This window comes from Muntiacus reevesi, chromosome 3 (assembly GCF_963930625.1).
Source record: "Muntiacus reevesi chromosome 3, mMunRee1.1, whole genome shotgun sequence".
NCBI lineage: Eukaryota > Metazoa > Chordata > Mammalia > Artiodactyla > Cervidae > Muntiacus > Muntiacus reevesi.
In genome coordinates this window covers 46208155-46221732 of record NC_089251.1, presented here as the reverse complement: position 1 = coordinate 46221732, position 13578 = coordinate 46208155, and positions in this window count along the sequence as shown.

Below are 13578 nucleotides of genomic sequence, written 5' to 3'. Positions count from 1 at the left end.
TCCCTTAATTCTGTTTCAAAAGGATTGTAATTAATTTACCTCTTCTAGTGCCTAACAAATGACTATTGAAACCAAAATAAATCCTGAAACTCTTGGAAGGATGCTATTGAAGAAGGACATCTTAGAAATTTCATGATATAAAAGAAATGCCATTAAATTAGCAACCACATTCAGTATAGCATTCACATCACAGTAAGTTCTTCCAACATAAAAGCTCAGTTCAGTTTCTGTGTTTCGTAAGAAACAGAAAGTAAGGAAGGTATTGAAGTAGCAAGGAGGAATTAATTTGTAACTTTTGGGAAAATTGCCTCATACTCCTACATATTGTGACTTTTTGCCCCAGATAATATATAGAAATTTTTCTCTTTTTATAATGAAGATAAACTATCAGAAACTTTCATTGCTAGCTAGCCCTATATATGAGAGGAAAAACATGTCAATATTTGCAGGATATTTCCAGCTTTGTGAATGAATATAAAGCTATCTCTGGAGACATATACAGTAATGTTTATCTCAGTATAATTTGTTGGTGACCCAAGCTGAAAACAATGCCCATGAACCATAGAGTTAATGCAGAACTACATTATGGAATATTCATAAAGTGGATTGCTATGCAGCAATGAAAATGAACTAACTGATGCTATATGGAATGACATGGATGAATCTCAGAAATATAATATTTAGTCAAAGAATGCATATATATATTAATGCATATTACATGATAAGGGTTATATTAATTTCAAAGAACAAACCTAAATGATGGTGTTTACATGTTTAGTGATACGTTTTTGAGAGGATGTGAGAAACATTTGCCTGCTGGATACTGAAGGCCCCTTCTCCCAGATTCACTTATAGAGTTTGGCTCTCAGCTCTGTAACACATTCTCTTTTAAACCTCTTCCTTCTTTTTCTTTTTTGAAACAGCTTTTTTATTTTTAAGTTTTAATTGGAGGATAATTGCTTTACAATGTGTTGTTTCTTGCTGTACAACAAAATGAATCAGCTCCAAGTATACATATATCCCCTCCATCTTGAACCTCCCGCACACCTCCCTCCCTACCAGCCCTGAAGGCCATCACAGAGCACCGGATTGAACTCCGTGTGCTATATAGCTGCTTCCCACCAGCTATTTATTTTACACATGGTAGTATATCCATGTCAGTGCTACTCTCTCAATTCGTCCCACCCTCGCCTTCCCCCACTGTATCCCAAGTCTGTTCTCTGTCTGCATCTCTATACCTGTCCTGCAAGTAGGTTCATAAATATTTTTCTAGATTTCATATATATGTCAATATATGATATTTGTTCTCTTTCTTAACATGCATTGTAGATACACAGATATTCAGCTTGTGGTAAATCGTCAAGCTGTACAATTTAATTTGTGGACTTTTTAAAAATATGGCTGTCTTATGATATAGACATAGTCATAAGATTTAAAAAAACTGATGTGGAATATTTTTTAAAAAGAAGATTTTTAAACAGTCTGAATCCAAATCTTTACTCACTATAATAGCCAGGGCTTCCATAATTAGCATGAGGAATCCATCACTGTCATTTCACTTATGAAAAGCCTCTGTCTACTCAATTACAGTTGTATGCGTGTATGTATCCATGTAACAAGAATTAGAAAAGCTTTTCATGATCAGTACTGGGACAGTTAATTAAGAAGAAAATCGGTATTATCAAGCCAAAGATTCAGAAAGAGAGTATATTTTTGGAAAACAATAATCAGGTTTGAGTTACTATCCTTCAGAAAAATAAAACATTTGGTTTATTTGAAAAAAAGAAACAGGAGTCAGAGACAGAGACAGAACTAGAGGAAGAGAGAGAGAAAGGAGCCCTGTCTTTGAAACCTTAAGCTCTTTAAGTAATTACCATGTATTTAGGCTAGGTGTTGATAGATAAACAGGAACAAATAGTTACCATATTAGTCACATGAAAGGTTGATGAGCTCTCCCGTGAAATACTCCTACACAACAGTTATAAAGTATGAAAGAAAATTTAAGATCAACAATTGATCTGGGGTTTCCAATATTCATATTCATTTATTAAGATTTTATCCAAAGGAAGATACAAGATAAAATACATGTGCAGAAATGCAAAAGCATAAGTGAAAAAAAAATGCCAAAACTTATGGAAAAAATAATCATGGAAAGAGACCAAAGTGTCTTTCAAAGGTAGTATCATAAATGTGAGAAAACGCATTAATATATACAAAAGAAACAGTGACTGTAAAGATAAAGAGGAAGGAGTAAGTGCTTTACAACTTGAAAAGAAGGAATATATTTACAAAATAATTATGTTATGGCTCTTTTCAGACTGTTTTTCAGAAATATAGAGTACTGAAAATAGTGTAACACTTATCTCAAATTTAAGAATAAATATTTTAACTTAGCATCCCATTCTTGGCCAAACTTTTGATCAAGAAGTAAGCAAGATCTTGCCAGGTAAGGATTCAAAACATCACATAGTCTTTCTGAAAAGAAAACTTATATACATATAAAAAAGGAGAAGACATGGGTATAAGAAACATGAGAAGCCAAGTAAGCACAAAAGCATATAATTAGTCTTAAATCCTACAGACAGAGGAGCCTGGTGGGCTACAGTCCATGGGGGTCACAGAGAGTCAGACATGACAAATGACTTAGTGTGAGCAATAATTGCAGATATTTCAACAGTTAAACTTAGTAATGTTAAGCAAGAATTCTAAAAATAGAAGAATCAAAATGTTTGAATGAATAAACTTTCCCCACTGAAATATAGAAACAGAAGAAAAAAAAATGGCCAAGATTTCAATAGAAAGCAGTGAAGAAGATATTTTAGGCAAATATAACATCAACAAAAGCAAGATCTATAATATTAATATATAAAATAAAATTGCACATAATTGTATTAAGCAATCTGACAAAGTTAACAAAAAACTCTATGTACCTTAAATTGATAACCTTAAACCATAATGATGAAACATTTGATATAAAAGGACAATGGATAATCTTAATGGGCATATTTAATAAACTCCTTTCTGAATTGGTAAGTAGATCAGATATGATGCATTTTCTGCCTCCCACTGAATTTCATAATTTGTTTCTTGGTTTTCTCCTATATTACAGAGCTATTTCCATCCTGCTTCCTCCATTGTGTCTTTTGTTAACTTTCTATCATCTGCCTGTTCTTTCCTAGAAATGCACTGAAACTTCTTGCGCATTATTGCTCAATTCCACTGCTTCCTGTTTCTATGAGTTGCTTCCTTTTGTATTTCTTTACAGAAAATTAAATGTGGCCATCAAATGATTTGAAACATTAGTTTAGTTCTCCATCTTGAATGAAAAACTACTAAGAGTGTTCAGTTTGTATCTTGCATTAAGAAACCAGCTGTGGGAGTCTTTCTAATAGGAATGTAAGGCCAGCAAGCTTACTAAAATAATTTACTTTTTGTTTGGGTATATGTGTTTTGAATAGCAAGTAGGATCATGACTAGTTACTAAATAAAAAAATATAAAGTGTTTTGCATTTTATTTCATCTACTGGTTTTAATTTAAATTTAATTTAAATTTAAATCTCAAATATGATTTGAGACACATATAAAAACTAATGATCTGACTTTAAAATATCCTTTCTACCAGATATTACCAAGAGTGATGATAAAAAAATAAAATGTACTTTTTTTCCAAGAAAGGCAAGCATTTGCCTGGAAAAGCTTATGGTACTTGACCAAATGATCAAAAATATTTTAGTTTTAATTCTTTAATCATGCATCACTTTGAGCTTACTTATTAAGGAAAGCTTCGTAAAAATATTTTATTATTCAGTAAAAGGAAAAGAGAATAGTTTCACTTAAGTAAATGTCTCAACTCCTTCCCCATGTAGCATTTAATTTAAACATTGTTGGAAAGGAGAGTCAGAAAAAGAGAAAACATAAAAACAACTAGCTGGACAATCTTGCAAAGGATGCAAAATGAATCACTCTCCCTAAAAGTCTCCAGATAATTCATCGCTATCCCATTCTATGAGCCCATGATAAGAAGAACTTGAGCGTTTACTAGAAGACAAACACAATGGAATTGTCAAAGCTGAGATTCCAGGGCAGAGCTGCTTTGCATTCTCCTAAGCTAGGGACAGCAAATGATTTAATTTGTTACTTCTCCTGTACATGAAAATTGTCTCTAGTTTAGTGATGTCTTATGAAATTTACTTATTTATGGACATATAATATTAAATTATCCTTTCTTAATGTTATAATATCATATTTATTTGAAAGAATTATCTCAATAAGCCCTTTTGTGTTTGTCCATGATAGAACAAAAGCAGCCATAATTCCTTGCTTAAAAAAAAAAGGCATTGTTTAAGTGTCCTAAGTGACTTTTGGCTGTTTCTAATAAATAATGACAAATGTCATGCAATAATGTGATTGGTCCTATTTATTGGGGGATGTCCCAGTGTTCTTGTAAGTAAGAAAACCAGGAAGTTTTTGAAAGGCTAGTACATGACTCCATCACCGCACAGGCAGCACTTCCTTTTCCTGTCTAATCTATGTCATGCATACCTGTGTTTGTTTCTGGCCTAAAATATTTCATCATCTGCATAATATTTATAAGCATTGATAAATTACTTTTTCTGTATTTTTTGTCTTCTTCCTTCTTCATGACCTATATACAATATTACAATTACTCTGTTCTAGCCAAATTTCTCCCTGTGAAGGTTTTTTGTTCCCTGAAGGTATTTCTTTCAGTTATCAGATGTTTAATTGCATCTATCTTCTACCACCCTTATTAGATGAAATTCATGCAGCTCCTTATTTTGTATTTTCACTGAATTATGGCTTTCCAGGCAAATCTTACCAAAAAATACTATGATTTTTACTTTCATGCTATCATGACACCTAGCACAGTTCTTTATACATACAAAGCTTATACAATAATAAGACAAAATATTGAAAAGTACATCAGTATCATTTAAAGCAGATTTTCTCCTTAACCACGTCGCCCGAGTTTGACTTACTTTATAACTTCTGATACATTTACAGCTACAGACAAGAAGTTATGTTTATAAAAGTCACTGCTATATATCTGCAAAAATATAATAGATATATATATTATAATTATACTTCTATAAAATATATCATACTTTATATGTAATATATTATATGCTACATATAATAGTATTTTATATATAATGTGGTAGTAAATAATTCTGATAAATACTTCCATTTTATCCATTCAGCCTTTTTTTTTCATTGCTCTACTTGGCTAATGTATATTGATTATATACTGTATATCAAACTTTTTTTTACTAAATTATAGGCATAAAATATGACATATATTCACAAATCATATTGTCTTATGAAGAGGTAACCATGAACTTACAGAAGAGCTTGGTGAGAGCTACGATCAGAGATATATCAGATGTTTTAAAAACTTAGAGTTTATATAATATATCTAAGGTGTGTGACCTCGTCAAGTAAGTCACTTAAGCTAAGATATAAAGTAAAATAAAAGCAACTATATAAAAATCAAAATAAACCAAGATCAGGAACCTTCATGAAAATAAAAATACTACTGTATATCCACAGTGCAGTATTACGTCAAGATGTTTTAGTGGAGAAACATCCTTGTAAGTCAAAGTAAGGCTTTTGGATGGTATCCAAAATGAGGTTCAGCAGCATTGAACAGTCCAAATCAGAGATAATTTTATGGTTAAACACATCTCATGACATTATGATCCTGCCTGGATTCCAATCTCAGTTCTGCCACTAGGATTCATGAATTTATGGCAGGTAACCACTGACTGCTTCCATTTACTCATTTTAAAAAATAGCATAGAATACCTAACTTACAGACTCGTTTGGAAGCCAAAATGAGTTAATATTTGAAACTTAGAAAAGTGTCTAGCGCATAGTCATTGTGAAGACAATGTTTAAAGATAGGACAATTGGAAAACCACTGTGGTAACATAGCCTAGAAATGGTGGTGATTTGCACTTGAATTGGTTTGATGATCTGTAGCTAAGCAAGCCAGGCAAGCTAGAATGGGGAACCAGAGACAGGAAAACCAACCGCCTGTCATAAGAGATGGGAAATTTTACACCATAATTTTTAAAATAGCATCTTCTCATGCTTGCTACTAGTTGTGAATTAAAAAAAAAAAAAAATTATGGGAAAGCCTTCTGAAAATAATCCCCTGACAAACAGAGAAAAGACAGTCAAAATATGCTGGATTTTTTCCCCTAAAACTAACGACACACAGTTCTTGTCCACAAACTCTCCATGTGATAGATTTCTTTGAACCAAGTTTTCCTTAAGAAATTGCTTCTAAATACGGAGGCATGTACAAATAGAAATAAAACATTATGCATCAATTATTCCTTTGAACTTCTTTATTGGTAATATTTTTTGTGTTTAATTACTTTACTTGGAAATGAGCTACTTTTGTTAAGATGTTAATTTTGCAATTAAGAAATTAACTAATTAACAATATTTTTCAATGTCGGTGAGAACGTAGGTTTCTCTTCTCAACCCGATAGTAAACTAATCAGAAGGAGAAGTTTTTAAAGCAGGTACTAGTCCAGGAAAAGTCATGTTATTCACTCTTCCTATAATTTTAAGAAATTAGTAATATTTACTCCTTTGCATTTTGACACTTTATTCATGATTCATTGTATGTGAAAATATTTATTTATAGAGAAGATGAATTGTGGCTCTTACAGAGAATTTCATTTGCATATTAACTTCTTTAACATGATTTCAGCTCTAGGTGACTTTATTAGCAGTTCACTAAAGAAACCAAATGCAAGCAGAAATTCAGGATGTAAAATAAAGAATTTTTCCCCTGAAAAAAGAGCATTAACATTTGCATAAAATAAATGTATTCTTGTTTAAATCTTGGGCATTAGTTTTGTTAAACTCATTAGTATCATCATTATTATTATTACAAAAATATCAGTGAAAAATTATAAAATCTTTCTTAAACGATTACACTGGTGTATTCTTCACATGCATCAGCTTAAATGTTAGTAACCTCATCTCTTCAAAATGTTTAAACTTTAACATATTTAACTATATATTCATTAAAATTGTACATAAATGTACAGTGCTTATAATACAGACTTTTGTTTCCTAAATAAATTTTTTTTCCAATTTTGGTAATTGTCTGTTTTAATTTATAGCTTCCTTGACCTATATTGTGAAAATGCATTTCTGTACTTTGTATATTAAAGTTCATATACAAGATTTGAGAGCTCTCTTCAAGTGGTTTACAGTTCATAAAATATCCATATTTAATGATAAGTTTAAAAGTATAAGCAATTTAAAATAATATATCTTACTAAATTTTTAATTTTAAAGTATAAAATTAAAATCATGTGAAGTGATTCAAGAGAAAATATATTATACATAAATGATATAGGCCCTTAGACAGAGCTTTATCAGTTGTTAGAAAATAGTATTACATATCTTATCTATTAATTTTCCTTCTAGCTTTTCTCCCTACATCTTTGCCAATCCATTTCCAGTTGAGCATCATGAGCATTAATCTAGACATAAACATAAAAACTGCTAAAATGTCTTATGATTTAAACGTACATTCACATACTTATTGATACTTCTCTAAGCTATTATTACTGCATGCTGATACAATCATCTTCCCATCTTTCATTGGAGCAGAATGCACTTATTGTGGGTGACTCAATATCACAACTATAAGATTTCAAGTCAATGGAGCCAACAGGCTATACGTTGACTTTTGCTCTTTTTGTTGTTCAGTCACTAAGCTGTGCCCAAGTGTTTGCAACCCCACGGACTGCAGCAAACCAGTCTTCCCTGTCCTTCACCATCCCACAGAGTTTGCTTAAGCTCATGTCCTTTGAGTTGATGATGCCAGCCAACCATCTCATCCTCTGCCGCCCACTTTTCCTCCTGCCCTCAACCTTTTTCAGCATCAGGATCTTTTCCAGTGAATCAGCTCTTCACATCAGGTAGCCAAAGCACTGGAGCTTTATATTCAGCATAAGTTCTCCCAGTGAATATCCAGGGTTGATATCCTTTAGGACTGACTGGTTGGATCTTGACTTGGTTTGTCCAAGAGTCTCTAAAGAGTCTTCTCCAGGACCACAATTCAAAGGCATCAGTTCTTCAGCACTAAACCTTCTTTATGGTTCAACTATCAAATTCACAACTATAAAAATCATAGCTTTAACTATTTGGAACTTAGACAGCTAAATGATGTTTCTGCTGTTTAATACACTGGCTAGGTGTGTCACAGCTTTTCTTCCAAGGAGCAAGCATCTTTTAATTTCATGACTGCAGTCACCAACTGCAGTGATTTTGGATCATAAGAAAATAAAATCTGTCACTGTTTCCATTTTTCCCCCCACCTGTTTGCCATGAAGTGATAGGACCCAATGCCATGATCTTCATTTTTTGAGTGCTGAGTTTTAAGTCAGTTTTTCACTCTCCTCTTTCACCTTCATCAAGAGGCTCTTTATTTCCTCCTTGCTTTCTGCCATTAGGGTGGTAATCATCTGCATATCTGAGGTTGTTGTTTTTTCTCCCAGCAATCTTGATTCCAACTTGAGCTTCATTCAGACTGGCATATTGCATGGCGTACTCTGCATATAAGTGACAATTGTATGACAATATACAGCTTTGATGTACTCCTTTCCCAATTTGGAACCAGTCCATTAATACATGTCCAGTACTAACTGTTGCTTCTTGTTTGGCATACAGATTTCTCAGGAGGCAGGTATGGTGGTCAGGTATTCCCATCCCTTTAAGAAATTTCCACTGTTTCCTGTGATTCATGCAGTCAAAGGCATTAGGTTAGTCAATGAAGAAAAAGTAGATGTTTTCCTCTAATTCTCTTACTTTTTCTATGATCCAACAGATATTGGCAATTTGATCTCTGGTTCCTCTGCCTTTTCTAAATCCAGCTTGTATATCTGGAAGTTGTTGGTTCATGTACTGTTGAAGTTTAGCCTAGCTCTTAGTCATACTGCTTAATGAAGAAATGAGATGATAGTTGCTATAATAACAGACATTGGTACGACTGGGATGAGGTGATTTTTATAAAGCTCATAATAGATTTCTCATTAAATATTTTAGCATCAATAGTCAATTTTGCATCATGTTAGATTTGGAGTTAATCATGTTGATGCTATTAAGGCTGCTTTGGTTATATTTCCTTTCTTTAGCTATCTGAGTGTTTGAGACAAGAAAACAAAATATTTGAGAAGTAATTTACTACTCAGATACTCAAGAACACTGCCAAATGTCAGTATTCAGTACTTAAGGATATTGTGCAAAGTTGGATTATGAGGCAGGAAGGAGTGAGAGAAGAAAGGAGCAGGAAATTCACTGAGTTAAAGTAAAAAGGAATTTGGAGAATACCTGCATGTGGGTTCAATCACTTTGAGAGATGTAAGAAAAAATTATGCCAAATACAACATTAATCTCCTCAGGAACAACAGCTCAGTCTGCTGGAGACAGCCAGCCTGAACTTGTCTTATAAAACTTATAATATCTTGAGTAATTTATATGAATCTTCTGTACCTTATCAGGTCAGTTCAGTCACTCAATTGCAAAGTGCCCGACTATTTGCAACCCCATGGACTGCAGCAGGCCAGGCCTTCCTGTCTATCACCAACACCCAGAGTTTACTTGAACTCATGTACATTGAGTTGGTGACGTCATCCAACAATCTCATCCTCTGTCATCCACTTCTCCTCTTGCCTTCAGTCTTTCAGGGTCTTTTACAATGAGTCAGCTCTTTGCATCAGGTGGCCAAAGTATTGGAATTTCAGCATTAGCATCAGTCCTTTCAATGAATATTCAGGACTGATTTCTTTTATGAAGGACTGGTTGGATCTCCTTGCAGTCCAAGGGACTCTCAAGAGTCTTCTCCAACAGTACAATTCAAAAGCATCAATTCTTCAGCGTTCAGCTTTCTTTATAGTCCAACTCTCACATCCATAAATGACTACTGGAAAAACCATAGCCTTGATTAGATGGACCTTTGTTGGCAAAGTAATGTCTCTACTTTTTAATAAGCTGTCTAGGTTGGTCATAACTTTTCTTCCAAAGAACAAACATTTTTTAATTTCATGGCTTCAGTCGCCATCTGCAGTGATTTTGGAGCCCTCCAAAATAAAGTCTGTCACTGTTTCCACTGTTTCCCCATCTATTTGACATGAAGTTGTGATGGGACCAGATGCCATGATATTAATTTTCTGAATGGTGAGTTTTTGTTTGTTTAAACTATACCATATTGTATTGGTTTTGCCACACATTAACATCAATCTGCCATGGGTGTATATGTGTTCCCCATTCTGAACCCTCCTCCCACCTCCCTCCCCATCCCATCCCTCTGGGTCATCCCAGTGCACCAGCTCCGAGCACCCTGTATTATGCATCAAACCTAAGCCAACTTTTTCACTCTCCTCCTTCACTTTCATCAAGAGGTTCTTTAGTTCTTCTTCACTTTCTGGTGTCATCTGCATATCTGAGGTTATTGATATTTCTCCCGACAATCTTGATTCTAGCTTGTGCTTCTTCCAGCCCAGCATTTCTCATGATGTATTCTGCATATAAGTTAACTAAGCAGGGTGACAATAAACAGCCTTGATGTATTCCTTTTCCTATTTGGAACCAGTCTGTTGTTCCATGTCCAGTCCCAACTGTTGCTTCTTGACCTGCAAACAGATTTCTCAGGAGGCAGGTCAGGTGGTCTAGTATTCCCATCTCTTTAAGAATTTTCCACAGTTTATTGTGATCCACACAGTCAAAGGCTTTGGCATAGTCAATAAAGCAGAAATAGATATTTTTCTGGAACTCTCTTGCTTTTTCAATGATCAAGAGGATGTTGGCAATTTGATCTCTGGTTCCTTTGCCTTTTCTAAATCCAGCTTGAACATCTGGAACTTCATGGTTCATGTACTGTTGAAACCTGGCTTGCAGAATTTTGAGAATTATTTTGTTAGCGTGTGAGATGAGCGCAATTGTGCAGCAGTTTGAGCAATTTTGGGGATTGTCTTTCTTTGGGATTAGAATAAAAGCTGACCTTTTCTAATCCTGTGGCCACTGCTGAGGTTTCTAAATTTGCTGGCCTATTGAGTGCAGCATTTTCATAGCATCATCTTTTAGGATTTGAAATAGCTCAACTGGAATTTCATCACCTCCACTAGCTTTGTTCGTGGTGATGCTTTCTAAGGCCCACTTGACTTCACATTCCAGGATGTCTGGCTCTAGGTGAGTGATCACACCAGCGTGATTATCTGGGTCATGAAGTTCTTTTTTGTACAGTTCTTCTGTGTATTCTTGCTTCCTCTTCTTAATATCTTCTGCTTCTGTTAGGTCCATACCATTTCTGTCCTTTATTGAGCCCATCTTTGCATGAAATATTCCCTTGGTATCTCTAATTTTCTTGAAGAGATCTCTGGTCTTTCCCATTCTATTGTTTTCCTCCACATCTTTCTGTTGATCACTGAGGAAGGCTTTCTTATCTCTCCTTGCTATTCTTTGGAACTCTGCATTCAAATGGGTATATCTTTCCATTTCACCTTTGACTTTCACTTCTCTTCTTTTCACAGCTATTTGTAAGGCCCCCTCAGACAGCCATTTTGCATTTATTTTTCTTGGGGATGGTGTTGATCATTGCTTCCTTTACAATGTCACGAACTTCCATCCATTGTTCTGTGCCTTATACCTGATATCTATACTATACAGGAAAATATGTACTAGGTTATTAAGTTATGTAAGAAAAATGTTAGGGCATATGAAGCACTTAGATATGAGTTGCATTGACTACTGGGATCGTTATCAATATTATGTGAACTCCTATAAGTCTGGTTTAACAGCAAGAACTCCAGGGTCTATTAAACAATAGGACTATTCCTATCCATGTTATTTAAAATCAGGCAAACACACCACACAAGACTGGGGTATGGTGTGTAAGGGGAGGCAACATTGGAAGTGAATCAGTATGTTGGTATGTATGTAAGAGAAGGCAATATGGGGCTAGAAATGTAATACTAGATGTATCAGTTGATATTACTTCTGATGGTTTTTATGCATCTAATCCAAATATAATAAATGTCTCTGTTATTTTACAGTACTATTGATACCTTCTGCCTCATATTTGGTTTGCATTTACCTAGACTGTTCTAATACCATTCTGAATGAAACTAGCTCCTTCTATTCTTCTCCACCCAACCCTATTCATTTCACTTACTATGCTAGTGAGATTAATAACTAACATCTGTACACAGCCTAATAGTAAATAAAATGCTTACATACTAATTATCTCACTAAATTTAATCTTCCCACTTATTTAGATAACTTTATTTTTCTTAATGCATCTCCAATAGCATCAACACCAAACTTTCCCAATATTCTTATGCTACACCTAGATTTATTAGTGTTAGATGTTTTAAAAATCATTTTATAGTAACTAGAAAACAGGGACAGATTTTATTTTCTTGGGCTCCAAAATCATTGTGGGCTGTGACTGCAGCCATTATATTAAAAGACACTTGCTCCTTGGAAGGGGAGCTATGACCAACCTAGAGAGCATAGTCAAAAGCAAAAAAATCATTTTGCCAACAAAAGTCCATGTAGTCAAAACTATGATTTTTCCCAGTAGACATGTACTGATGTGAAAGCTGGACAAGAAAGAAGGCTGAGGGCCAAAGTATTGATGCTTTTGAACTGTGGTGTTGGAGAAGACTCTTGAGAGTCCCTTGGCTGCAAAGAGATCAAATCAGTCAATCCTAAAGCAAATCAACCCTGAACAGCCAAGGACCGATGCTGAAACTGAAGTTCCAGTTCTTTGGCAATCTTATCTAAAGGGTCAGTTCCCTGGAAAAGACCCTGATGCTGGGAAAGATTTGAGGGCAGGAGTTGAAGAGAGCAACAGAGGATGGCATAACTGACTCAATGGACATGAGTTTGAGCAAACTCGGGGAGATAGTGAAGGATAGGGAAGGCTGGAGTGCTGTAGTCCACAGGGTCGCAGAGTTACAAACCACTTGGCTGAACAACAACAACAGAACTTTCACTAATTAAAGAAATTAAAAATGCAACTTAAAAAATACCCATGAAAATATCGTTAAGCAGTTAGTTCTCAATTTTTATTTCTCATCTACACATTTCACACATTCTGAAATTCCGTTTTTGCAAAGTATCCAGCAACCATTTGTGTGAAAGGTTAGACAGTTGAAGCAAAGCCACTTAATGAATAGCCTAATATCTACTGCTTATTTTTAAAAGTTGACATTATTACAGACCTTGTTCAAATGATTTCCTGGTTTTTTATTTCCAAAATTATTTTTGTCTTTCACAAAATTCACTTTCAAACTAAGTACCAGAAGGTTTTCATTATTAAAGTTTAATAACATCTTTAAATAACCTATGAGAAGGAAATGGCAACCCACTCCAGTATTCTTTCCTGGAGAATCCCATGGACGGGAAGTCTGGCAGGCTATAGCCCATGAGGTCTCAAGAGTCGAAAACGACTTAGCAACTAAACCACCACCACCAAATAATTTAACAGGTGCTCCTCCATGACTCATCTACTTTACAATGCTCCTGGCT